Genomic DNA, 25994 nt, shown 5'->3' with positions numbered 1-25994 from the left:
ACCTTTTCTCAACTCCACTCAGTTCTGAAAAAGGTTCACTGGACCCGAAATGTTCACTCTGTTTTCACTCCACAGGTGCTGCCAGACCTGCTGAGTTTTTCCAGCAATTTCCATTTGCGTTTCTGATTTCCAGCAGCCGCAGTCCTTTGCGGTTATTATGTCACATAATTTAATTGACCACTAGAGGGACCTGAGATGCATATAAGCAAATTGTAATAATTACACCCCAGAGTTTCCACTTATTGCGAAAGGATATATCCAAAGGGAATGTCCAGAGAACCTACAATAAAATCTGCCAATACACAACTACACGTTTCACTGTGTCAGCTATGATTCAGAAGGTTCTGTATTGAAGAGGTGACCTGGAGATTTGAGCTTCAAATCCAGGGTGATATTCCACTGCAGAATTGAAATGAATTGCACGGGCCATCCAGCCTTGACTGAGGCACAGGAAATGGCACCAGCAAGAACTGGCCATACCTAAAAATAGGGTGTCAACCTATTGAAGCTATAAAAAAGGCCACTTGCATGCCAAACAGCATAAAGAGTAATTGATAGACGGAGCAGATTGATTCCACCACCAACAGATCAGGTCTACACTCTGCAGTTCTGCCACATCCAGTCGTGAATGTCGGACGGTTAAGCAACTCACTGCAGGAGGAGGCTCCACAATTATCCCCATTCTCGATGATGATGGAGCCCAGCACATCAGTGGAAAAGATTAGGGGGAAGCATTCACAACAATCTTCAGTCAGAAGTGCCGAGTGGATGATTCATCTTGGCCTCCTCCAGAAGTCCCCAACAATACAGATACCAGTCTTCAGCTAATTCGATTCACTCCATGTGATATCAAGGTATGTATTGGATAGTGCAAAGGCTTTGGGCCCTGACAACATTTCAGCAATAGTAGAAAAGACTTGTGCTTCAGAACTTGCTGGTCCAATAGCCAAACTGTTACAACACTGGCTTCAATCCTATGATGTGGAAAATTGTCCAGATATACAAAAAACAGGACAAATCCAACCGTCAGTCCACTCTCAATCATCAATAAACTGATGGAAGATGCCATCAACAGTGCTATCAAGCAGCACCTATTCAGCAATAACCTGTACAGTTCTGCCAGGGACTACACAGCTACTGACTTCATTATAGCCTAATTTCAAAAGCATACACAAAAGAGCTGAATTCCAGAGGTGAGGTGAGAGTGTCAGCCCTTCACGTCAAGGCTGCAGTTGGTCAAGTGTGTCATCAGGGAGCCCTAGCAAAAATGGAGCTCATGGGAATCAGCAGTGAAATTCTCCACTGGTTGAAGTCATACCTGGAACAAAGAAAGATGGTTGTGGTTGTTGGAGGTCAGTCATCTCAGCTCCAAGACATCGTTGCGGGGGTTTCTTAGGATCGTGTCCTAGGTCCAACCATCTTCAGCTGCTTCTCCTGATCAAAAGCTCAGAAATGGGGTTGCTTGCCGATAATTGCACAATGTTAAGCATCATTCACGACTCCTCAGATAGTGAATAATTCCAACTTCAAGTGCAATAAAGCCAAGGTAATATCCTGTCTTGGGTTAAAAGGTGGCGAATAACATCCGTGACACACAAATGCCAGCCAATGACCATCTCCAATAAAAGACAAGTTAACCAGCATCGCTTGACCTTCAATAACATTATTATCAATGAATCCCCCATTACTCCACACCCTGGTGAGTTTAATGGACCAGAAACTCAACTGGACTCAACATATAAATAAAGCGGGAACAAAAGCAGGTCGGAGACTAGGAATGTTTAAGCGAATAACTTACCTCTGGACTTTCCCAAGCCTGCCCATCTGCAACAAGGCACAAGTCAAGAGTGTGATACAGTACTCCCCACTTGCTTGGATGTGCAGCTCCACCAACACTCAAGAAGCTTGACACCATTAGGAAAAAGCAGCTCACTTGATTGGCACCACTTCCACAAATATCCAATCATTCCAACATTGACACTCACTGCAATAATGCATACCGTCTACAAGCTACACTGCAGAAATTTCCCAAAGATCCTTAGACAGCACCTTCCAAATCCACAACTATTCCCATCTGGAAGAACAAAGGCAGCAGATACATAAGAACACTATCACCTGCAAGTTCCTCTCCAAACCACTTATCAACATGACTTCAAAATATACTGTTGTTTCTTCTGTGTGACTAGGCCAAAATCCTGGAATTCCCTCCCTAATGGAATTGTGGGTCTACCTACATCATATGGCCTGCAGTGGTTGAGGAAGCTAGCTCCCTGTCATTTCTCAAGGGCAACTAGGGACAGGCAGTAAATGTGTCCTCTTCAGCACTGTCCCCTCTGTGGAAGAGCAGTGGAACCCCAATTACAAGCATAATAGCGGTGTCCAGTAAAGTTATTTGCCCCCCAACTGCAGTGACAGCACGTTCCAGGAAATTCCTGGTTCATGCCAATATTCAAGAATAGGTTCAGTAGATGGTGAAATGAAAAAAGGAATAAAGGGACACAGGAACAAAGCTGACATGAGATTATGACTACTGCTTGCATTGATGATTAATACCAGCACACGTAGGTTAGACTGAATAATCTGTTCCTACATTGTTGTTTTGACATAAGTTCTCTGACATGCAGCTAGACCAGCAGAGGCAGGATTGGCCAAATGCCATCTTCCTCCATTGAAATTTCTGCAGACTTTTCCTTTGCTCACGTACCATGGAATGCCTGACAGAGGCTCTATTTAAATGCAAGTTAATTTTGTTATGAATACAATTCCGGGCATGAAGTGATGTAATTACGTTTGTCAAGCAGTGGCACATTTTAAAATAGTTAAAAGATAAACCTCCTTTCTTTTATGCTTTCTGAACATGTGACTAACAAGCCCTCACACTATCTGTAAAGCACCACACAGGGAATAAATGCTGATGGAATGCTGGTGTTGAGTTAGTCTTTGAGTTTATTTTATAACATTTTTAACAGTTAGCTAAATAAACAGAGATAAGACAAGTGATAGATGATCACATATTCTACTAAGTACTGTATTTCCAGTGCATCTGGGACCATGGGAATATCATTTGTGGAATGCAACCGGTTTGGATTTTAATGTTGCTTGTTACGCTGGAGCTTTGCTTTTTGTCTTTAGGCATCAGAGAGCAATTGCACAGATGTGCTATATCCAAGGTTTTTTTTCATCAGTAGGCATCGGTGAGTCATCCTTACTTGCCACTAATTGCTGGCAGACTTTCTGCAGTCTAAATATGGAAAGGGAAGTCAAAATATATATTCTCATTGACAACTATTTCATTTGAATAATCAGATCATTATGATATCGAGCAGGACGTATGTCTTCCCGAGTCAAATAAATATTCGTCATTCACATAAACTGAGTTTGCACAGTGCCTCATCATATCCCTGGGATATCCTCGAGCACTTTACAAAGCTATTAAATACCTTGTAAAGTGCACTCACTGTTGCGAAAGAGAATAAGCAGACCAATTTGCGCAAAGCAAGATCTCATAAACACCAATGAAGAAAGGACCAATTAATCAGATTTTTATTATGTTGTTTGAGGGATGAATGCTGGGCTAAGAAACTATTGAAATCCTTTTGTTCATCTATGAATTGTGTCATGAGATCGGAGTTTAGAAATGGACTTTAGTTTAATACCTCATCTGACATTACACTATTCCCTCAGAACTATACTGAAGTGCAGTGCATCTGGAAGCTGGCTCCTGGTTTATATGCCCAAATCTTTCTCAACTCAAGCTGCACCCATTAATTGATTACTTTCATAATTAGTTCCGCAGTAAGGGCTGATGTTAGAGGAAACGTTTTTTTGTAATGTCCTCACAAAATTCATTTCACCAGTCAGCTGTTTGTTGGGTGTACATACTTCTCAGATATTCAATAGTTCTATTTATTCCAGTAAATGGAATAACGGCTTACAACTGGAGCTAATTGAATCTGAGGTATGACCGCTTCATAATTATCGCAACAGATCGATTTCAAATGTTTGATGGAGATGCTACTTTTTCCTTCAATAGTCACTGTTTGACTTCAAAGGCCTGTCATAGAAAACTCCTACACTAAACAAGAGGCATAGGAGCTGTTTTATGAATGTGCAACTATTGACTGAAGCTAAAGGAAAGATTAAAAAAAATCTTTCAGCATACCCGAGAATTCTAACAAAGTTAATTATATTCTGCAACTGATCATTGGAAGGGCAGTGGAAAATCCATATATGTCCTCTTACTTTGTTCTGATGCAGTGCTATCCCTGGTTGTAATGAGAGGTGGATGACTGTTACACAGCCAATGAAGGTACATGAAGTGATCATCACAGAAAATCCAATGGCATTCGGATGAGGATGCAAAGCTACAAGCTGCCATGTGGACCAGCTAGTTCTCTCGCACCAATAAGTACATGGGTTAAGGCAGCAGTGGGAAGATTGTGCAGAGGTTATGATATCATTTCAAGAGAGGGCACTGGGTGCCTTTCCCACTATGTCACTCCCACTTGACTGAGACATTCTTCAGCACTTCAGCTTCTTTATAAAAGAACAAAGTGTTGGAGCGATGCAAGGGTTTCTGAGACCTGACCCAAGCCTTTCTTCAATGCTCAACTCACTGCAAGGGATGATGAAAGCAAAAGTACTAAAGATGGTGATCACTTTGCTTCCATCAAAGACATCAAAATGGAAACTGAGAACCCCATGATTAAGAGCTGGCTGAATTGTGCATTGAGGTGACCAAAATCAGTCTTTTGGCACCAAATGTGTGGAACTCATACAGGTTGGAGATGTACTCTCAAACTGTTTAACATGATTTATCGAGAAATCCAATGCACAGAGTAATTGGCTGCTGTATGGCTTTAGATCACCTTTAATACAATGGTTTTGAGCTGTCTTCATCTCTACCCAGGATTGGGGATGGGCTTGGCCTCTGGAGAGCTGGTTCCTGAAATGTTCTCTACCCCTGCCTTTGCTCCTCATTTCCATAAAGATTATCCCATTGCAGAACTTGCAAACACATGGTTTGCCAGTTTCTGGTGCTTGCAAGGGTAATTGCGAATGACAATGTATCTTCGAAAGAAATGACCTCTTCTTTAGCCGAGGCTGCTCTGGAGAGCAAGCAAGTGCATATGGAACTAGGGCAGAAGGCACAAAGGCCATGGTAAGGTTCATCATTCGCAGTTGACTACAGTTTGATACATCTCCAAATTGCCAAGCAGACTGCACAAGGGAGAGAGTTTAATGGAAAAAGTGAAGTTTGATGATCAAACACCTTGTGGGCTGCTTCACTGTGGACTTAACACCTGGTATGCTTCAGGCTAATGCTCCAGCTGCCATATCCATGATGACCTCTTCCATTCTCATGAGTTCTTGGGTTAATGATAGCCCCCCTCCCCTAATGTGCCTCTGTATCATCACCATTCTTACTTGCACAAAGAAAGAGTGTGTTAGTATCCTCCATGCCAAAGGATTGTGGAGATGTATGTATCAGCATTGTAAGAGAAGGGCCAGATGTGGGAAAGTGAGGCAGCAGCAAGCACAGAGGATGCAGATATAGCAGCAGAGAGCATAGCATGCAACTGTAATTGAAGGAGGATTGAAGGGAAGTGTGAAGGGAATGGGGCCGTTTTTAGTGCAAGGTTATGCAGAGAATTAAAGAAGGCATGTAAAGTTTTACTTTATCAGCTCTGGTCAGATGAGCAAATCTTTTCTGGTTCAGTTTCACAGTTCTCAGTTCAAAATGATGTACTTCTACAAACCTGGATCTCCTCTGCTATTGTTGCCAGGCCATTTACCGTGATTCGATTCTCCCAGCAGCCAGTAACAGGATCTTCGTCAGCCTGCTGGGCACCACTATAGGATCTCCACCTTGCTGTTTGCAAACCTTGGAGCCATTTCAAAACTCTTTCTGACTGTGCTTCTTCGAATGCATACACAGACGCATGCACCATGGGCAAACTGAACATCCTCTTTAAGAACAGAAAATTGCCTTCAAATCGAGTCACGCTCACCCAAAACTCTGTCCCTCCATGCCACAAATGTGTGAATTACTGGTACATAGGGGTGGGCAGCACTGATAGTTTCCCCATCATAAAGACAGGAGAGAAATCCTGTGTGCACACAATGCCTTTCACATGTTTCATGATAACTATGCACTTTTTGAAATATAGTTAAGTTGTTCATGTAAACAAAAGTTGCAGCTGATTTGTACAAACAGCGAAGTCCCTCAGACCGCAGTGAAGCAAGTTTTAGTGGCGTCAGCAGAAAAAGAAATAAACAGGATATTGGACGATTTCATCTGCAACTAGCAATTAAACTGGAACAACAGCAAAGGATTGCTAAGCCTGCAGCAGCACTCCGATTTTAAACAGTCTGAGTGGGAGGCGTCAAGAGTCGGCTTGGGGATTAAAACAAACTGCTGGGCAGCTTTTGCCACAAGCAGCCTTCTTTTTGACAATAGGCAGAGCTGAATACTGGGACTGTCAGTCAAGGCCAGGAAACAAGCAACTTAATCAAATAGATTAGCATTGAAATCAAAGCACCCTGGGATTGCTCAGTCTGCACACACCAACCGCTTCAGTCATCATCAGAAGGTCCACCTGGCTTCATTTCCCAGCAGATCATGCATAATCCATTATGTCAAAGACAGGTGCTCCATTGTACTCTGAAAAGGCAACATTTTCTTCTCTGAAGGACATGTAAGCGTTAATAACTCTGAATGAAAGTGCTTACCGCTTTCTATTGACAAAAATAATCAACTCTGCCACTAACTCGTGTTTGTATAGGCACCTCGTGCATCAGCACCTGACAATCTCAAAGTCACGACTGAATAATTAACGGTCAGCATTTGGATTTGGGAAAAGTTAAAGCATTTAGGCTAAGGCCCTCAGCTGCAGACAACAAAGAGACTGAATATTGACAGGGGAAAGTCAGTCTGATGCATATTCCATGCACAAAAGCAAATACCAGAAAGGCTGACAGCATGCTCTTGATGTGCAGGTACATACCTGACAGAAGCTCTGTGGTGGTGGTGGTGGGGGTTGGGGAGGAGGGGTGGGGGAAGTGAACGTGAGTCTCTGAGAGGCAGGTCGTCATACCTAACAAGTTTATTGGAATTTGTCTGGAGAGTGGAACCAAATTGGATGGACACTGTAGGCCGGCCTGCTTTTGAAATAGAGGCTGTTGGCCTCACTGTGCCAATTTGGAAACTTTGGACTCTCCATGGCAATGATGCAGCAATGGATGAAGAAGACCATTTGGCCCACCTAAATACATTCACCTGAGAAAGATCTTAACACCCCACTCCCATTCCTGTTTCATTAGACATTCGATTTTCATCTTCATGACTATGTTTGGACATTTACTCCTTACGCTGATCATTCAGAGCTTGAGAATGAGTATCACTCATGAATTGGCTTCTTACTGTTCTGAAACCCTGAGTTTTAAACTAGTGAAAGACAGCAATTTCCACTTGTTTAATCAACTCTTATTGAGGCAACTCCAATCTAAGGGACGTGCAGGCTAAGTGGATTAGCCATGGTTACTGCTACAGGGGATGGGGTCAGGGGCTGGGTTCAGGTGTGATGCTGTTCTGAGGGTCAGTGCAGACTCGATGGGCTGAATGGCCTCTTTCTGCACCGGAGGGGGGTCTATGATTATTTTCTGTTCTACGGACCCCAAGGCTAGAAATTTACTCAAGACTGTTCCCATGAGGCGAGCGTTAACTGCAGAAGAAATTGCCACTCTGTACATATAAAGAGCTTTTAGTGCAAATTAGTTGGTGTTGTAGTGGCTGCAAGGGAGCAGTGTCAAGGAAATCCCTGGCCCTACTTTGTCCCATTTGTGACATACTTTCACAGCTTTATTTACTCAGGCACTTTTTCTCAGCGAGAAGCACATTATTTGCCCTGATCGCAGACAACCACGTAAAACACTCTCATTTTCTTTCTTCTTCCGAATGACCCAAGTTTAATGTTTTTTTTTGCATCTGGCAGCTATCCACAGAGCATAAAAATTTAAGGTGAGGCAAACACTGCAAGGCAGAAAATCCTGATTGGCTCAAATGTCCCATTGACAAACAAAATGAATTAAAAGCTAAGTGCTGTCCAATCTGCTGACTGTTTTTTTTCATTAGTCCAAGGAGGAATTTGGCCCAATTGAAAAACAGCATCATCTGTGGGAATAATACTAAATGTAATTACGTTTTTCTTATAAAATACTTCTTTCTTGTAAAAGCTGTACAAGTGACAACTGGCACAGAACCGATCTTTCAACAAGATTGAAAAAAATTTCCTTCCAGCAATATAACTATCATTTTTTAAAATCCACAATAAGCCTCCTCCATTTATGCAGAACCAACTTTGCAGGGCTTCGGTGATTTTCCATCATCTTTCTGTATTTATTTATCGCAAAAATATACTTTCCATATCAAAATAAACCTTCAGGTGCATGTACGGTTAATGAAGTCATTGAGGTCTATATTCTCTTTACTTAGAGAACAAATTAAGCGTTCACATTCACCATTCTCGATATTTACAGTCAACCTCTTGACATTTAGCTGAGGCATTAGCAGCACCCAATAACTGAATAGACTCCCATTATGCTATGACAGAATGACCTTACATGGCCAAAATCTTTCTGTAGGTCTAGCTAAAGAAAAATCAAAAGTTGAACACAAGTTGAAATGTTCAAAAATTTGCTGATTGACCATGCTGTAGGCCCACATTCAGGATTGGGTGTTGTCTTCCAACAGAGACATGTTTGAGTATAAATTAATATTCTTTGAGTTTAGGTACTGATAGTCTACTTAAATTTTCATGGTTCTGGATATAGGTTTTCTCACTGTGCTGGAAGGTTCGTTTTCAGACGTTTCATCACCATCCCATTTACCACCTCCTGAGAAAAAGAACAGGAAATTACATCACCATAGGAAATGATGTCACCACAGGAGATGATGTCACCAACCCAAGGAATCCCAAACATATAAATAGAAAGTAGGCTACACCACCAGTGCTTCATTCAGAGGCTCACTGAAGATGTTATCCAAAATGGTGGCGAAACGTCCGAAAACAAACTTTCCAGCTCAGCCAGCAAACCTACGTCCAGAACCTCAACCTGAGCTACAAATGTTTTCAAAACTCATTAATTTTCATAGTTTTACACAGAAAACTCAGAGTTCCATTGTAAAAACAATGTTCACTTATCTTTTAGTATGTAAATCCTTTCATATTCATTCTATTGTGGTTAAGCACACACTTTGGTCCCTCTGAAGTGAGGCTTTCTAACGCTTCCAATGAGTTTCTGGGCTCAGGGAGCTGACAACAATAAGGCCAATGTTAGCAGGAGAGGAACTAGATACATTCTATTAATTCATTTGGCTTCCCTTCTGCTCCTTGGTCACTTACAAGAGAGAGCCACTGAAATGTATTAATGATTTTCTTCATGTTTGTGTGGACAAGTATTTTGTGACAAATTTACAAAGCATGTCACATGAGTGACAATGGAAATGCATAGGGTTGCAAAGTTAAGTGTAGTTGTTACCTGATCTCAAGTGACAGAACTTTTCTCTACAAAAGTTATCAAATCCACTTGCATGCTTTTCAAACCAGCTAGAGTTTGAGCAAAATCTTAAGTTCAAGGTGGTTCAATTGATACGTTTTATCATGTTATTCTGAATTAGGTCACTTTTTAAGTCTATATTATGGTACAAATCTTCCTTGCAACTTGGCAACTTCAGGTATAGAAAATATTAGCTGAAAGCAATTCGCTGGTTCAGTAAAATAAAACAAAGAACCGCAGATGCTGAATATCATGGAATTATAGAATCCCTACAGTGTGGAAACAGGCCATTTGGCCCAACAGGTCCACACCAACCCTCCGAAGAGTAATCCACCCAGACCCATTCCCCGATCTTATTACTCTACATTTACCTCTGACTAATGCACCTAACCTACACATCCCTGAACACTACAGGCAATTTAGCATGGCCAGTTCACCTAACCTGTACATCTTTGGACTGTGGGAGGAATAAGAGCACCCAGAGAAAACCCATACAGACAACATTCAGACTCCACACAGACAGTTGCCCGAGGCTGGAATCGAACCGGATCCTTAGTGCTGTGAGACAGCAGTGCCAACCACTGAGCCAACGTGCCAAAATATTGCATGTAAAGTATGTTGACAATGAGTGTTAAATGTGCCATATATACATGCCTAATACATCCTGAGTGCATTGCACATAGCAAGTGATGATTTACTGTTTGATAAAGAATAAGTATGATACCCAAGTGATGTGTTATGACGCTAATAGAGTTGCTCGCTTAAAAATGACAAAAAAACATACTTATTAATCATAGCCAACTTAGAATACAATAAATTTGGTGAAAAAACTTTGAAAATAGAAACACAGAAGCTCATGTTATTAAAAGCTGAATTACTTCTGCATGGAAACATTGGGGAGTATGCAGGCTCCAATATAGAAGTATCCTGTATACTACATTTTGCTGTTGACCTTGCATTGATTACAAAGATAAAAATTGCATCTTCTTTACACAATCTCAGGACTTCTCAAAGTGCTTTACAGTTAATTAAGTATTTATGTAATAAATGTGGCCTCTACAGTAATGTATTAAACTTGAAAGCCAATTCAGACACAGTTAGCTACCATGTAATAATGGCCAGACAATCAGTTCCTTGCAAACAACGATTGAAAGTAAATATTGACAGAGGCGTGGGAGAGAACTGCACTGCTCTTCTTGCCTAATGGTGCCATGTGATCTTTTATATCAGGCTTGTCCAACTGGTGTCCCCCAGGGACCATAGTGTGGCCAAACAAGGGTCCCTATTGGCCTGCATTAACCAATCCAAATACAGAACATGGAACTAAAGATCTTGCAGGGGAATACTTCTCCAATCAGAGGCAACTTTTCTCTCTCAACTTGCTGTTGATAGGTTGGCTAGCAGCAAATATGGAAAGGGAATGACCTGTGACTGAAAGAGCAGCAAGCTATGTTCGTAGCTTATTGAGCTTGAGGTGTGTGTATCAGGAAGAGCAGCCTGTTAGCTGGGAGTGGGGTGGGGGAGAAAAGAGGAGTTGGGGAAGGTGTTAGGGAGGACAAGGTTTTCACCTTACCACACAGTACCCACATCCTGAAGGGGACAGTCAAGATGGCAGGTGCCTGGATCTATGCTGGGGCTTTGAATGTGTAAGGGAGGAAGGGAGTGAGAGTGAGAGTGAGAGTGAGAGTGAGAGTGAGAGTGAGAGTGAGAGTGAGAGTGAGAGTGAGAGTGAGAGTGAGAGTGAGAGTGAGAGTGAGAGTGAGAGTGAGAGTGAGAGTGAGAGTGAGAGTGAGAGTGAGAGTGAGAGTGATGAAAGGATGAAAGGATGAAAAGTGCGTGAGTAAGTGAATAAATGAGAGAGACTGTGAGTGAACGGGAGCAAGCAGCACGAGTGAATAAGAACACGTGTATGCGTGTGAGTGGGAATGAATGTGTGAAAGAATGAGTTGATAAGTTCTTAAAACATAGGATCAGAAGCAGACCTTTCAGCCCATTGTGTCTGCTCCATTATTCAATGAGATCATGGTCAATCTGATAATCCTTAATTTCACTTTTGTGCCTTTTCCCTATAATCTTAGATTCCCTTACTGTTTAAAAATCTCAGCCTTGCATACACATAATGAGCCTCCCTCGACAGGCATCTGTGATAAAGAATTCTGTGGATTCATAACCCTTTGAGAGAAGGAATTGTTCCTCATCTCCGCCTTAAATGTGCAACCCCTTAGTCTGAGATCCAACCGCTCATTCTGGTCCTGTGAGTGTGTGGAGTGAACGAGGGACAGATGGAGGGCGAGGTGGGGTGGGGGGGAATGGAGAGTGTGACAGTGGGTGAGAGTGTGCATGCAGGTGAAAGAGGAAGTGAGCATGTGAGAACTCCGACGCTGAGTGTGCAGTGAACACAATCCCGCTCTTCACCTTCTTCTTCCCCCAGAGGTCGATCCACAGAGTGGGCTTGCGACAGGAGACAACCCACGCTGAAAAGCACCTTGCTTACAACACGCACTCAGGAAAAAACCTTGCCAAGGCTAGCTTGGAGCGTACACCAGCAGAGGTGAAAGCAAGATCAGTGTTAGTTAAACTCAATTCAAAGCATAGAATCCCTACAGTGTGGAAACAGGCCTTTCAGCCCAACAATTCCATACCGACCCTCTGAAGGGTAATCCATTCTCCTACATTTATCCCTGACTAATGCACTTAACCGAACATCCCCGAACACTATGGGCAATTTAGCAAGGCCGATTCACTTAACCTGCACGTCTTTGGGCTGTGGGAAGAAATCCATGCAGACACAGGGAGAATGTGCATACTCCAAACACAGTCGCCCGAGGCTGCAATCGAACTTGGGTCCTTGGCGCTGTGAGGTAGCAGTGCTAACCACTGAGCCACTGTTCCCCAGCTCTCATCCTTCTAAACTCTCAGTAACATAGGCCCATTCCACCGCACATCTACTCAGTGAGAAACCAATGAAGGACAGACGCCAGATGGAGTGAAACAATTTTTGCCTGCATTGTTTAAGAATTTATATTCTTTCTTTGGATATAATTCAATGAAAAGTAACTTTGCCAGTGTAGCAGCTTTTTAACTGGTGATTTGGGGATGCAATTGGTACCTGTGATAGCTTGCATTGTGGGGTCTATCTTCAGGACAGTCTAAGGAAGCTTGTTGTAGCTGGGTAATGGCCTGGTGTAAAATAGACTTTGCCAACTACAGCTCATACAACATTTGGTTTATCAAGACAATGGCTGTGTACATTTACTGTTGGGCAGGGACTGACAACACCGCAGGATAGTAGATTCAGGTTTGGATTTTATTGTCATATGTAAGTTTAAACATTTAAGCATTACCTTCATAGAATAAGTAGAAAAATAATGAAATAAGGTAATAATTAACATTAATAGTTAATATTAGTATAGACATAGGATCACTAACTGGAATAAAGCCCAACAAAGTCCATGGCATATCCACAAGGGTCACATCAAAATACCACCAAGAGCTTGAAAATCACTGTCCAAATTCATCTATTATGATGCAGGGAAATAGGTTGAGTCTAGCGTTTGTGCTTGTTAGCCTTTATTAGTTCCCATTTCAGCATGACTTTTATTTTCTAATTCTTGTCTTTCTGTCCAAATCTCTTTATGTATATCTCTACGCTCCCACAATACAACCCTCTGAGAGATCAGAGCTCCTCTAATTCAGTTTCTTGTACAACTCCTGTACCATTGACAGCTCTGCCTTTAATTACCTGGATCCAAGGCCCTCCCTTAAACTCTCCACCTCCCTCCCAAAAGAATTGGTCCTTTCAGTCTGTTTCACGAATGAATGAGTGCATGGCTAACCTGAAATCCACTACTTATGCCTTCTCAACATCTGTGGATATCAAAAATCTATCAATGCCAGACTAAAAATTTAAAATTGACTTAGCATTAGTTGCTAGAATTAGAACTTCGAATTAAGTTTTTATTGTTAGGTGTACTCAAAGTACAGAGAAAAATATACAAAGTCAACTCTCATGGTGCCATACAAAGTACTTACTTTCAGAAGATACACTCAAACCTTTCCTACCCATTGTGCTCAGAAACCTTACTTCATTTTACTCCTCAGAACTCCAGCTCTGACAGTGAGGACTGCAGATGATGGAGAGTCAGAGCCGAAAATAGTGGGGCTGGAAAAGCTCAGCCAGTCAGACAGCATCCGAGGAGCAGGAGAGTCGATGGTTCAGGCATAAGCGCTCCATCAGGAATTACTCTCCTGCTCCACGATGCTGTACTTTTCCAGCACCACCTTTATTGACTCTAACTTTTAGACTACATCCCTAGTCCTACCCATCAGAAATAGTTTCTCTCGATCTACCCTACCTGTTCCCAATTGCACCATAAAGCTTTTCTTTTTGATGAAGTTTTTTATTACCCTTAATGCATTTCCTTTTATGAAGCTTTCAGTAACTCAATTCTAAACTTGTGTAATTGTTTTTCCTAAAGAATTTCTGTGAAGAGCCTTGAACTGTTTCACTATGTTAAGGGTGTTATATAAATACAAGTTATTGTTCCGCCCCCCCAACCCCAACCACCCTCCCAAAAATGGCTACCGATAGTCTGAAGGGAGCAAATACAACAAGGTGTCCCTGAATGTTGCAACAATTTATATTTACATAGTGCCCCAATACAAAAACAAAATTCCAAAGCACTTCATATGAACATTATTCAAACAGAATGTGACACTAAACCATGTAAGGAGGTATTAGGTCAATTTCCTAAAAGTTTCCACAAAAGAGGAAGGTGAGGTAGTGCAGTGAGGAAATTCCAGAATTTGGATTCTCCCTAGCAGAAAGCAGAGGCACCAGAGGTTGTTAGCATTAAGCCTTAGGCTCGAATACATTCCAAAGGATTCAGTGAGTAAACGGTTAGAAGCATTTGACATATATATTAAAGGGCTAAAAGAGTACAATATCTTCATGATACTGGCACCTGTGACCCCTCTGTAGGCATTATTTCATTTGAAAGTGAGCTACCTGTGACCTAATGTAAAGCTAAGGTTTCCGCCCATACATATTAAATATCCTGCACACAATTAATCGCCTTCAGCAGTTCAAACAAAAATCACATCTCGAAACACAAATAGGAAATGTTTGTCTGGTGACCTGCAAGTATCAATGCCGTTTTCAAAAGTGGATAAAGGATTTCTTTACCGTGACACAGAAAAAGAAGTTTGTTACATCAGATTACTTTAATTTGCTCTTCAAAATTTCCCTCTTTGACCAAGAATTTGTGATAATATCTTCCTTGCAAATTGGTGCCAAATGTTCTGTTACCTCTCTGTGAAGTCCTCCTGGAAGGTTTTCTCACATTCTATGCACTATTTACGTGAAAATTGTTCCAGTGGTATTTGTAAGAATCGGTGATTAAACCAACCAAAATTGTCAACACAGTTATTAGAATTTAAGTAGTATCTTTCTACTTGATGCCGATGGTGTCAAATGCTTATTGTTATCTGGCTGACATAAGCAGGTGGACGGTCTAAGTGGTGGCCATTGTACCATATTGCTACCTGGGCTCTATAAATCTATCTTCACTTTTCTGAGGCTGCAATCTATTAGAGCCAATTCTGACTTGAAATAAATAGGACATCACCTGAAGCAGCAGCCGTTTGAAAGAGTACCAAGTAAAGTACCAAGTTTAAAACATATTTTACAACAGGGACCCTCCATCCAGAATTATTTGGAGCTGTTCTTTCCCCTCGGTACATTTTTCTATTATGTAAAATTTCCAGCTCAATGGGTTTATTTTGCAAAAACTAACTCAAGATTTGTGTTTAAAATCAGTATACACACCCTCTCTACGTTTGTGACACTACACGACCAATTGGTGGATGGCATTTTTGCCTTTTCCCCCAGTGAATATGCCAATTGACTTTATACCTCTGACTTCCAGCCATATGGAGGAGTGTTTAGTGTTGAATCCAGCGACCATGATTCTATTAGTTTTAAAACAGTGATTGGAAAAGGATAGACCTTTTGAAGTTGAAGTTCAAAATGGGAGGTAGCCAATTTTGACGGTATTAGGCAAGTGCTTGGAAAAGTTGATTGGGTGCGGATGTTCACAAATAACGGGACGCTGGAAAATAGGAAACCTTCAAAAATGAGATTATGACATTCCACAGACATTATGTTCCTGTTAGGGTAAAGGGCAAGGCTGGTAGATATAGGGAATGCTGGATGACTAGAGAAATTAAGGTTTTGGTCAAGAATAAGAAGGAAACAAATGGCAGGAATAGACAGCAGAGATCGAATGAATCCTTAGAAGAGTACAAAGGCAGTAGGAATATACTTAAGAGGGAAATCAGGAGGGGAAAAAAGGGACATGAGATAGCTTTGGCAAATAGGGTTAAGGAGAATCCAAAGGGATTCTATAAATACATTAAGGACCTACGGGTAACTAGGGAGAGAATAGGGCCCCTTAAAGATCAGCAAAGCAGCCTATGTGTGGAACCACAGGAGATGGAGATACTAAATAAGTATTTTGCATCAGTGTTTACTGCAGACAAGGTAATGGAAGGTAGAGGATGTAGGAAAATAAATTGCGACATCTTTAAAATAACCATATTACAGAGGAGGAGGTGCTGAACATCTTGAAATGCATAATGGTGCATAAATCCCCAGAACCTGATCAGATGTACCCTAGAACTCTGTGGAAGGCCACGGAAGTGATTGCTGGGCCCCTTGCTGAGATATTTGGATCAGCGATAGTCACAGGCTGTAAGACTGGAAGTTGGCTAATGTGGTACCACTATTTATGAAAGGTGGTAAGAAAAAGACAGGGAACTATAGGCGGGGAGCCTGACATCAGTGGTGGGCAAATTGTTGGAGGGAATCCTGAGGGACAGGATTTACATATATTTGGAAAATCAAGGACTCATTAAAGACAGTCAACATAGCGTTATGCATGGGAAATCATGTCTCCCTAACTTGATTGAGTTTTTGAAGAAATAATGAAGTGGATTGATGAGGGCAGAGAGGTGGACATGTTCTACATGGACTTCAATAAAATGTTCAACTAGGTTCCTCATAGTACAGAAAAATTTAGAAAGGTTATATCATGCTAAGTACAAGGAAAACTAGCTATCTGGAGACAGAAGTGGTTTGAAGGTAGAAGACAGAGGATGGTGATGAAGGGTTGCTTTTCAGACTGGAGGCCTGTGACCACCGACCACAAGGATTGATGCTGGGTCCACTACTTTTCGTCATTTATTTAATGATTTGGATGTGAACATACGAGGTATGGTTTAAAAGTTTGTGGATGACACCAAAATTGGAGGTGTAGTGGACAGTGAAGAAGGTCACCTCAGAGTATAATAGGATCTTGATCAGATGGGCCAATGGGCTGACGAGTGGCAGATGGAGTTTAATTTAGATAAATGTGAGGTGCTGCATTTTGGAAAGGCAAATCAGGTCAAAACTTACACACTTAATGGTAATTTCATGGGGAGTGTGGCTGAATAAAGAGACCTTGGAGTGCAGGTTCATAGCTCCTTGAAAGCGGAGTCACAGGCAGATAGGATAGTGAAGAAGCGCATTTGGTGTTCTTTATTGGTCAGAGCATTGAGTATCAGAGTTGGGAGGTCATGTTGTGGTTGTACAGGACATTGGTTAGGCCACTATTGGAATAATGAATACAATTTTGGTCTCCCATCCTATAGGGAGGATTTTGTGGAACTTGAACGTGTTCAGAAAAGATTTGCAATGATGTTGCTAGGAGGGGCTGAATAGAACTGATGCTATTTTCCCTGGAGTGTTGGAGGCTGAGGGGTAACCTTGTAAAGGTTTATAAAATCAAGAGGGGCATGGTTCAGGTAAATAGGCAATGTTTTTTCCCAGGGGTGGGGAGTCCAAAACTAGAGGGCATAGGTTTAAGGTGAGAGGGGAAAGATTTAAAAGGGATCTAAGGGGCAACTTTTTCACACAGAGTGGGTGCATGTATGGAATGAGTTGCCAGAAGAAGTGGTGGAGGCTAGTACAATTGCAACATTTAAAAGGCATCTGATGGGTACATGAATAGGAAGGGTTTAGAGGGATATGAGGCAAATGCTGTCAAATGGAACTAGATTAATTTAGATATCTGGTCAGGATGGACAATTTGGACCAAAGGGTATGTTTCCATGCTGTTTTTCTCTACGATTCTATCATTCTAAACACAGATCAGTACAGAGTTTGCTGTATGTGGATTTGTGCACAGAAAGGATCAATCTAATGCTCGGGGAATCAAAAGGCGAGATCTTACAACCAAAGCTGATGTTTATTCAGTAATCCAACAGAATATCACAAAATGTACTCTCTGCTCTCTTATCAGAAATGCTTTGAACAAATGTTTGTCTTTGCCTGTGAAATGCATTGGTGATGGAAGCTTTTGCAAGGGCACTCATTGGGCACAGTTGCAAGATATGTTTACATTCACATGCTAGGTCACAGATATCTTTAAGTGGTTGGTCAGTCAACATCAAGAGCCTGTCTGTTCATATAGCAAGAATTTAGGATTGCTGTATCTACATTTGTGCAAGATGGCGTTCAAGCTTATAAATAGACAGCTTTTAACATTGCAGCTGGCATAGAAGGCAGATGCCATATATGTTTGTGTGGCGGAGAAGAGGTTATATTGGACTGAGTTAATCTGGACTAATCATTCTTTTTTTTTCCATAATCATGTGCAGCTCAGAGTGACTTAAGTGGAGATCAAAAACAAAGTTCCCACTTCATCAGGGGGTTGGAGATTTACATCCCAATGGAAACAGGGGGATCTTCCTGAAATATGGTGTGTAAAAGACACAGATCAGATAAGGTTTATGATTTAACAAAACACTTCTCTGAAACTGCAACTGCAAGGGAAGGAGAAAAAACTACTAACACACACAATATTAAGGTGGTGGATTAACAGGAGAGGGAAAGCACAACCTATTGAGATACTGGGGATTAATTTGCCAGTCTTCAACCACAGATTTTTCCCTGTGCTTCCTTAAAGTGAAGCATGTTGTCACAGTCATGCAACATTTTGAGTTATTTGTGTTGGGGCAGGCTTTGCAGAAGTTGTACTTCTCAGTTCAACTCAAAGCAATATAGTTTGTTGCATTATATCATGCAATTGATCCCTGGAGGAGATGAAAGCCTTGGAATGTTGGGTATACACATACAAGCTGACTTGAAGTGGGCTGGCCAAGTGGACAGTATACTACAAAAGCAAATAAACAAATATCATGTTTATTATCTGATCTCTCAGTCCTTTCAGACTTCTCTTCATCAGCCTTTATTGATGCGCACAGACTACATCCATCACTCGCTCAAATCCTCAGTGTCTGTGTGGCATCTTGGCCTCACACATGAAAAACATTCAGCTTGAAAGCATGCATTGCCTTGCGCTCAGATTAACCTTCAATCGTCAGTAACTAATCATACGACAACATTCTCCACGTCACAAAGCAACCCTACAAATATGCAGAGTTAATATTTGTATGACGTTTGGAAAATTTCTTCTGCAAATGGCTCCATTTCAGACCTGCTGCTGTCATTACCAAACCCAAAATAGTCAAAGCAACTCAGAGGTCCAGCTAAATTTATTTATATAAGATGCAGGATGGAAAGGTACCAATGTAGCCCTATTCCTTACTTCAGTGCTTTCTATCTAAGAATTGCAATTGTATTGGTAATGGTATTGCTTTGTAATTGCTTTGTAAATTCAATTCAATATTGATTCTTGAAGTGTTATGTCTACCAATTCCCTGTTACCTTCTGAATTTGTTTGTATATTTTTATTGTCATAGGATTGTTGCACATTTCCATGCTTTCAACTTGATGTCTGATTAATTTCTTACTTTTGGTGATAAGTTACACAGCAATTCAATCTTTGGGCCCCAAACATGTTGCTTGGAAAAAAAAGCCCCATAATCAATGAATGAATTGATTGATTAATTAAATCCTGCAACTTAAGCTAGTAAACTAACCCAGTATAATTGTATTTTAACCAGAGGCTCTGCTATTTTAGACTGAGATTGTTCTCATTTTACTGAAATCAGTATCATGATTACAAACCATGTTCCATTAGAATTAACTGATCAGGTTCAGGTTAATGCACAGGCAGCTCTAAGATCCTTAAAGCACTAGACCCGTTTACCTGATTCCAAGTATAACTGACTGTGTATAACTTACTGTGTATCTGAGAATGAAAAAAAGGTGGAGTTCCTCTCAGACACAGGTTGATGAGTTTACTTGATTGTTTTAGCCAATTTGGATGCAACTGGCTTGTGCTGCTTCTTGCTGGAAGAGCGCACATCTGACTTGAATTTGCCTGAAAGTGGTGCAGTTTTACCAGTTTGACAGATCAAAGAGCAATTGGCGTTCATATTTCTGACAACAGAGAGCACATACCAAAGCAAAAAATGTTTTTTTTTCTTAAAACACTTTGATCTCTTTGCAAAACCATTGGCGATGGGAAGAAAGATTGCTTGACTGGTTGGAGAAGGCAATCATGTGCTAACATAGAGTCATAGAGATGTACTACACGGAAACAGACTCTTCCACCTAACTCATCCATGCCGACCAGATATCCTAAATTAATCTAGTCCCACTGGCCAGCATTTGGCCCATCGCCCTCTCAACCCCTCCTTTTCATATACCCATCCATATGCCTTTTAAATGTTATGATTTGGAGATGCCGGTGTTGGACTGGGGTGTACAAAGTTAAAAATCACACAACATCAGGTTATAGTCCAACAGGTTTAATTGGAAGCACTAGCTTTCAGAGGGAAGCTCCTTCATCAGGTGGTAATGTAGTAATTGTACCACCTTCCACCATTTCCTCTGGCAGTTCATTCTATACAATCACCATCCTCTGCATGAAAATGTTGCCCCTTAGGTCTCTTTTAAATCTATCTCCTTTCACTTTAAACTCATGCCTCTAGGTTTGGATTCCCCTGCCCTGGGGAAATGTTCATCCTATCCATGCCGCTCATAATTTATAGACATCTCAGTTTATGACACTCCAGGGAAAATAGCCCCACCTCCAGGAATATGTCCAAATCATAACTCGATTCCTGGTGATTCATTCAAATGTCATTTTCATTTAATGGGGTTGCTGGACTTCCAATGGTGTTTCGTTTTAACATTGGGATAGGCAGGGGTGTTTGGGGAACGATGACACATTTAATTTATTAGAACATACAAACCTGAAGAGAAGTCACAGATAGCAGCAGATATGTGGTCACAGCAAGCTTAACAGTGCTGTCAATGTAATAGAGTAAAGAGTTCTTGATTAACTGGTTGGGCAATATTACATCTCAGTGTCAAATTACGCTGTAAGGCTGGTTGTCACACTACACTCAACACTTCAACACTCCAATTTACCCTGGGCATACCATTGCACAGTCTCACCCCGCTGTATTCCCATCGACATTGACAACTGAATATACAAACAAGGTGGAAGAGTAGGCCCCTCAGCCCTTTGAGCCTGCTCCGCCATTCATTAAGATCATGGCTGATCTGACTTAAACCTTAACTTGAGGGGCTATAGATAAGGTGAATGGCAGATGTCTTTTCCCTATGGTGGGAAGTTTCAAGACTAGGGGACACATTTTTAAGATAAGAGGAGAAAGATTTAAAAAGACAAAAGGGGCAACTTTTTTTTGCACAGAGAGTGGTTCTTTCGGGGAATAAACTTCAAGAGGAAATGATGGATTCGGCACAGTTACAATGTTTAAAAGACATTTGGATAAGTACATGAATCAGAAAGGATTGGAAGGATGTGGACCAAGTGCAGGCAGATTTAGTTTGGGATTATAGTCAGCATGGACTCATTGGACTGAAGGGTCTGTTTCTGTGCTGTATGACTCTATAACTTTACATTCCTGCATATCCTCGATAATGTTTCATCCACTTGGGTAATCAAGAATCTATCTACCTCTACCTTAAAAATACTTGAAGATTCTGTATCCAGAGAAAAGACATTCCAAAGATTTGCACCTCTCTGAGAGAAAGAAGTGCTTCCTCATGACAGTTTAAATGGGCAATCCTCTATTTTTTAAACTAGGACCCTTGGTTCTAGACTCTCCTACTAGAGGAAACATCCTCTCAACATGCACCCGGTCAGACCTCCTCAGAATCTTATTCAGACATCTCTGACTCGTTTAAACAATACAGAGTACAGGCCTAACCTGTCTAGTCTTTCCTCATAAGGCAATACACTCATTCCAGGTATTAGTCTAGTAAACCCTCTCTGAAGTGCTTCCAACACATTAACATCCTTCCAAAGGTATGGTGAACAGTCATGAACAAAGTGCTCCATATGCAGTCTTCACAATATTCTGTAAAAGTAAAGCATAACCTCCCTACTCTTGCATAAATCTCAGTAAAATAATATTCAATTGGCTTTTCTGCCTTTTTGACCCAATGGGAATTTTTTAATGAGGCCATTTGTTTCCTGAACCCCATATTGATTTGATTCAACTAAGATTGGCCTGTGGTAGTTGCAGCACTTGGGGAATGTTGATATTTTAGTCAACATGAGCTGCAGCACAGAACAATATATAAATCAACTAGGGTTCTTGGCCCTACAAATGGGTGAACAATCTAGTCCTTTTAAAGTTGAGTCTAAATAGTATTGTCAGTTCCTGCTCTAGAACTGCCCCATTCCTATTAAGAGGAAAACAGTGGATAACATAGAAACAGACAGACAGGCTTCAGGAAGTGACTGTCAGCTAAACACCTTAAAGAGTATAATCGAGAGAGAGAGAGAGAGAAATGAAGGGAGATGTGGATATGAGCAGTTTCCAAATGTAAGAATGAATATGCTCTGGAAGGCAGCAAGGCATCTGGACAGCTGGCTTTTGTAAGATAGATATTATAGATAAAAGCAAAAGGTTGGAGATCTGAAAGTGCCTGAGAGATTCAGCAGGTCAGGCAGCGCATGTGGAGGGAGGAGTCGAGTTAACGTTTCCGATCCAATATGACTCTTCTTCCATACCCGGCTTCCAAAGAAGTGTCAAAAACATTAACTCTTTGGATGGTTCATTTTGCTTGATTTGTTTTTCGGAAGGAAGAGATATTTTGAAGGCTTTTTCTCTTGCCTTCCTAACTTGTTGCTGGGGAATTACAATCTTATGACAGCACTCACCTAAATTGTCCTTGATAGTAAGTATTAGGTGGCTATTCGAGGAGAAAGTGAGGTCTGCAGATGCTGGAGATCAAAGTTGAAACTTTATTGCTGGAACAGTACAGCAGGTCAGGCAGCATCCAGGGAACAGGAGATTCGACGTTTCGGGCACAGGCCCTTCTTCAGGAATGAGCAGAGAGTGTTCAGCAGGAGAAGATAAAAGGTAGGGAGGAGGGACTTGGAGGAGGGGCGTTGGAAATGTGATAGGTGGAAAGAGGTCAAGGTGAGGGTGATAGGTCGGAGTAGGATGGAGGCGGAGAGGTCAAGAAGAAGACTGCAGGTCAGGAAGGCGGTGCCGGGCTGGAGGGATTCGGCTGAGACAAGGTGGGGGGGAGGGGGGATGAAGAAACTGGTGAAGTCCAAGTTCATCCCCTGTGGTTGGAGGGTTCCCAGTCGGAAGATAAGACGCTCCTCCTCCGACCGTCGCGTTGTTGTGGTTTGGCGGTGGATGAGTCCAATGACCTGCATATCCTCGGTGGAGTGGGAGGGGGAGTTGAAATGCTGCCTCTATATTGGGGAGACAGGCCGCCTACTTGCGGAGCGATTCAGAGAGCACCTCTGGGCCACCCGGACGAACCAACCCAACCACCCTGTAGCACAGCATTTCAACTCCCCCTCCCACTCCACCGAGGATATGCAGGTCATTGGACTCATCCACCGCCAAACCACAACAACGCGATGGTCGGAGGAGGAGCGTCTTATCTTCCGACTGGGAACCCTCCAACCACAGGGGATGAACTTGGACTTCACCAGTTTCTTCATCCCCCCTCCCCCCACCTTGTCTCAGCCGAATCCCTCCAGCCCGGCACCGCCTTCCTGACCTGCAGTCTTCTTCTTGACCTCTCCGCCTCCATCCTACTCCGACCTATCACCCTCACCTTGACCTCTTTCCACCTATCACATTTCCAACGCCCCTCCTCCAAGTCCCTCCTCCCTACCTTTTATCTTCTCCTGCTGAACACTCTCTGCTCATTCCTGAAGAAGGGCCTGTGCCCGAAACGTCGAATCTCCTGTTCCCTGGATGCTGCCTGACCTGCTGTGCTGTTCCAGCAATAAAGTTTCAACTTAGGTGGCTATTCAACTACTGAGAGAATCACAGCAAAGCTAGATACTACAATGCTGAGTTCCAGTAGAAGTGAAGTTTGCAGGAAATCTGTCTGATTTTACCCTGATTTATAGAATCATAGGATCCCTACAGTGTGAAAGCGAGCCATTCATCCCATTGAATCCACACCAACTCTCCAAAGAGCATTCCATCCAGACCTCCCCCCACCCACTCTATCCCTGTAACTTTGCATTTCCCAAGGCTAACCTACCTCGCCTGCACATCTCTGGATACTAGGGGCAATTTAACATTGCCAATCCACCTAATCTGCGCATCTATGGTCTATGGAAGGAAACCAGAGCACCCGGAGGAAACCATGCAGACACGGGGAGAATGTGCAAACTCCACACAGAGAGTCGCCTGAGGGTGGAATTCAAACAGGGTCCCTGGCCCTGTGAAGCAGCAGTGCTAACTACTGAGCCACCATGCTGCCTGTGCCATGGTCTGGGAAGTAGTTACTGACAATAGCAGCTCAACCAGTGGTAAAGCACATGTTGACTATATCTACACATTTTATAAACAGACTCAATCATTTGCATTTAGATACTGCCTTTATACTAGCAAATGGCACTGTAGAGTACATCCCAATGATTATTTCACTTTTGAATACATGCCAGGGGCCTCTGATCATTTGTTTAGACAGCAGGCCAATCAGATTTAACATCAAATTATCAAGTATTCTGGTCTAGAATATAAAGGGCATCAAGAAAGAAATTTTGATCTGAATGCATTATAGCCATTGCTCAGTTCGAAGCACATTTGCTGTAGAGTCACAAAATTATAGGCTCAAGTCTCTTTCCGAGACCTAAGTACAAAAATCATGACCAGTAGTTTTAGACTTGCCACCTTTTGGATAAACCTTAAACTGAAGTCTCTCTTGGGCTGGGTGAAATGATTCCATGGCACTAGGGCAGGAGGGGTTAACCCCAGTACCCTGGCCAATATATGTTCCTCCATCAATATCAGTAAAACTGACTACTTTTGGGTGATTGCTGTGTGCAAATTGGTTGCTGCATTAGGCTAGTGAGTACATGTCAGAAGCTATTTTTTTTAGCACAGCATGGTTCATGTGTGGAATGAACTTCCAGAGGAAGTGGTGGATGCAGTTACAATTACAATGTTTAAAAGACATTTGGAAAAGTGCATGAATAAGAAAGGACTGGAGGGATATGGGCCAAGTACAGCGGTGGAAATAGTTTAGTTTGGGATTATGGTCGGCAAAGGTCTGTTTCTGTGCTGTATGACTCAATGGCTTTATGACTTTGAAAATATTGCATTGACAGTAAAGTGTGTTGAGATGTCTGGTTGTTATTGTTTGGCTGTCTAATCTAGGCTTGTAATTATTTGGTCTTCCAAACGTATTCGGTTTGAGACAGTGGCCTTTTTTTAACACAAACTCTTCACTTACAGCTAGATCTTATATTCTCCTTTTCAAATCTCTCCACCTGTGTGATTATCGCCTTATCATTGGGTATGTTTCTGATGTTAACCCCACTACAGTTGTGAAAGATGCGACGTAAAAGCTAGCTTTATTTTCACAGAAGAAAATGTGGGTGTAATTAAGCCTAGGAAGTGTCATTACATGGAAGGCAGTGAATCGGTGCAACATTGAACCAACCAATTTGATTTCTCAACAGATAGGCCATCGTCTGCTGGACATCACTGATTTCATCAACAACTGATTTGGAATTGTTTCAGAGAGGCCCGACCTCATCATCACAGAGTGGTTACAGTGTAGACAGAGGCCACTCGGCCCATCAGTGTCTGCATCAATTCTTCGATGGAACAATTTATCTGGTGTCATTCTAGTGCCATCTCCCTGTCACTCTGCACATTCTTACTTGACAGATAACTATCTGGTTTCCTATTGAATGCTTCGAGTGTCACCACACTCTCAGACAGTACATCCCAGATCCTAACCATTCGCCACATTAAAAAAGGTTTTAACCTCAATTGCACCTTATTTATATCTTTTTTTTAAAAAAGTAGTGGCGTTCTTCTATTTATTCAGGCAGACGGGTCAACTTAGGTGTCTGGTCACTTCAGTCCACGACACTAGTAATGAGGTTAAATAGACTTCTGGCTCAATTGCAAGCAAATGATGCAGTGAAGAAATGAGCAGTTTTTAAATTTCGAGCTAACAA

General features: G+C 41.8%; 1 protein-coding gene and 1 long non-coding RNA gene across 4 annotated transcripts in view; both read right to left on the bottom strand.

Annotated features, from left to right (window-relative positions):
• Positions 1-25994, bottom strand: part of LOC122557942 (potassium voltage-gated channel subfamily KQT member 1) — a 693104-nt gene that overhangs the window by 631912 nt on the left and 35198 nt on the right. The window lies entirely within an intron of this gene.
• LOC148146991 (uncharacterized) lies at positions 2929-6241 on the bottom strand. The gene is made up of 2 exons (XR_015760030.1): positions 5760-6241; positions 2929-3241 (listed from the first exon to the last, which is right to left on the bottom strand). It is a non-coding gene; the product is annotated as an uncharacterized LOC148146991 (long non-coding RNA).

The sequence above is a fragment of the Chiloscyllium plagiosum genome, unplaced genomic scaffold (genome assembly GCF_037043375.1).
Source record: "Chiloscyllium plagiosum isolate Xiang-an unplaced genomic scaffold, Cpla_swu_hap1 HiC_scaffold_18, whole genome shotgun sequence".
Lineage (NCBI taxonomy): Eukaryota > Metazoa > Chordata > Chondrichthyes > Orectolobiformes > Hemiscylliidae > Chiloscyllium > Chiloscyllium plagiosum.
This window is presented reverse-complemented; position numbering and strand designations above follow the sequence as displayed.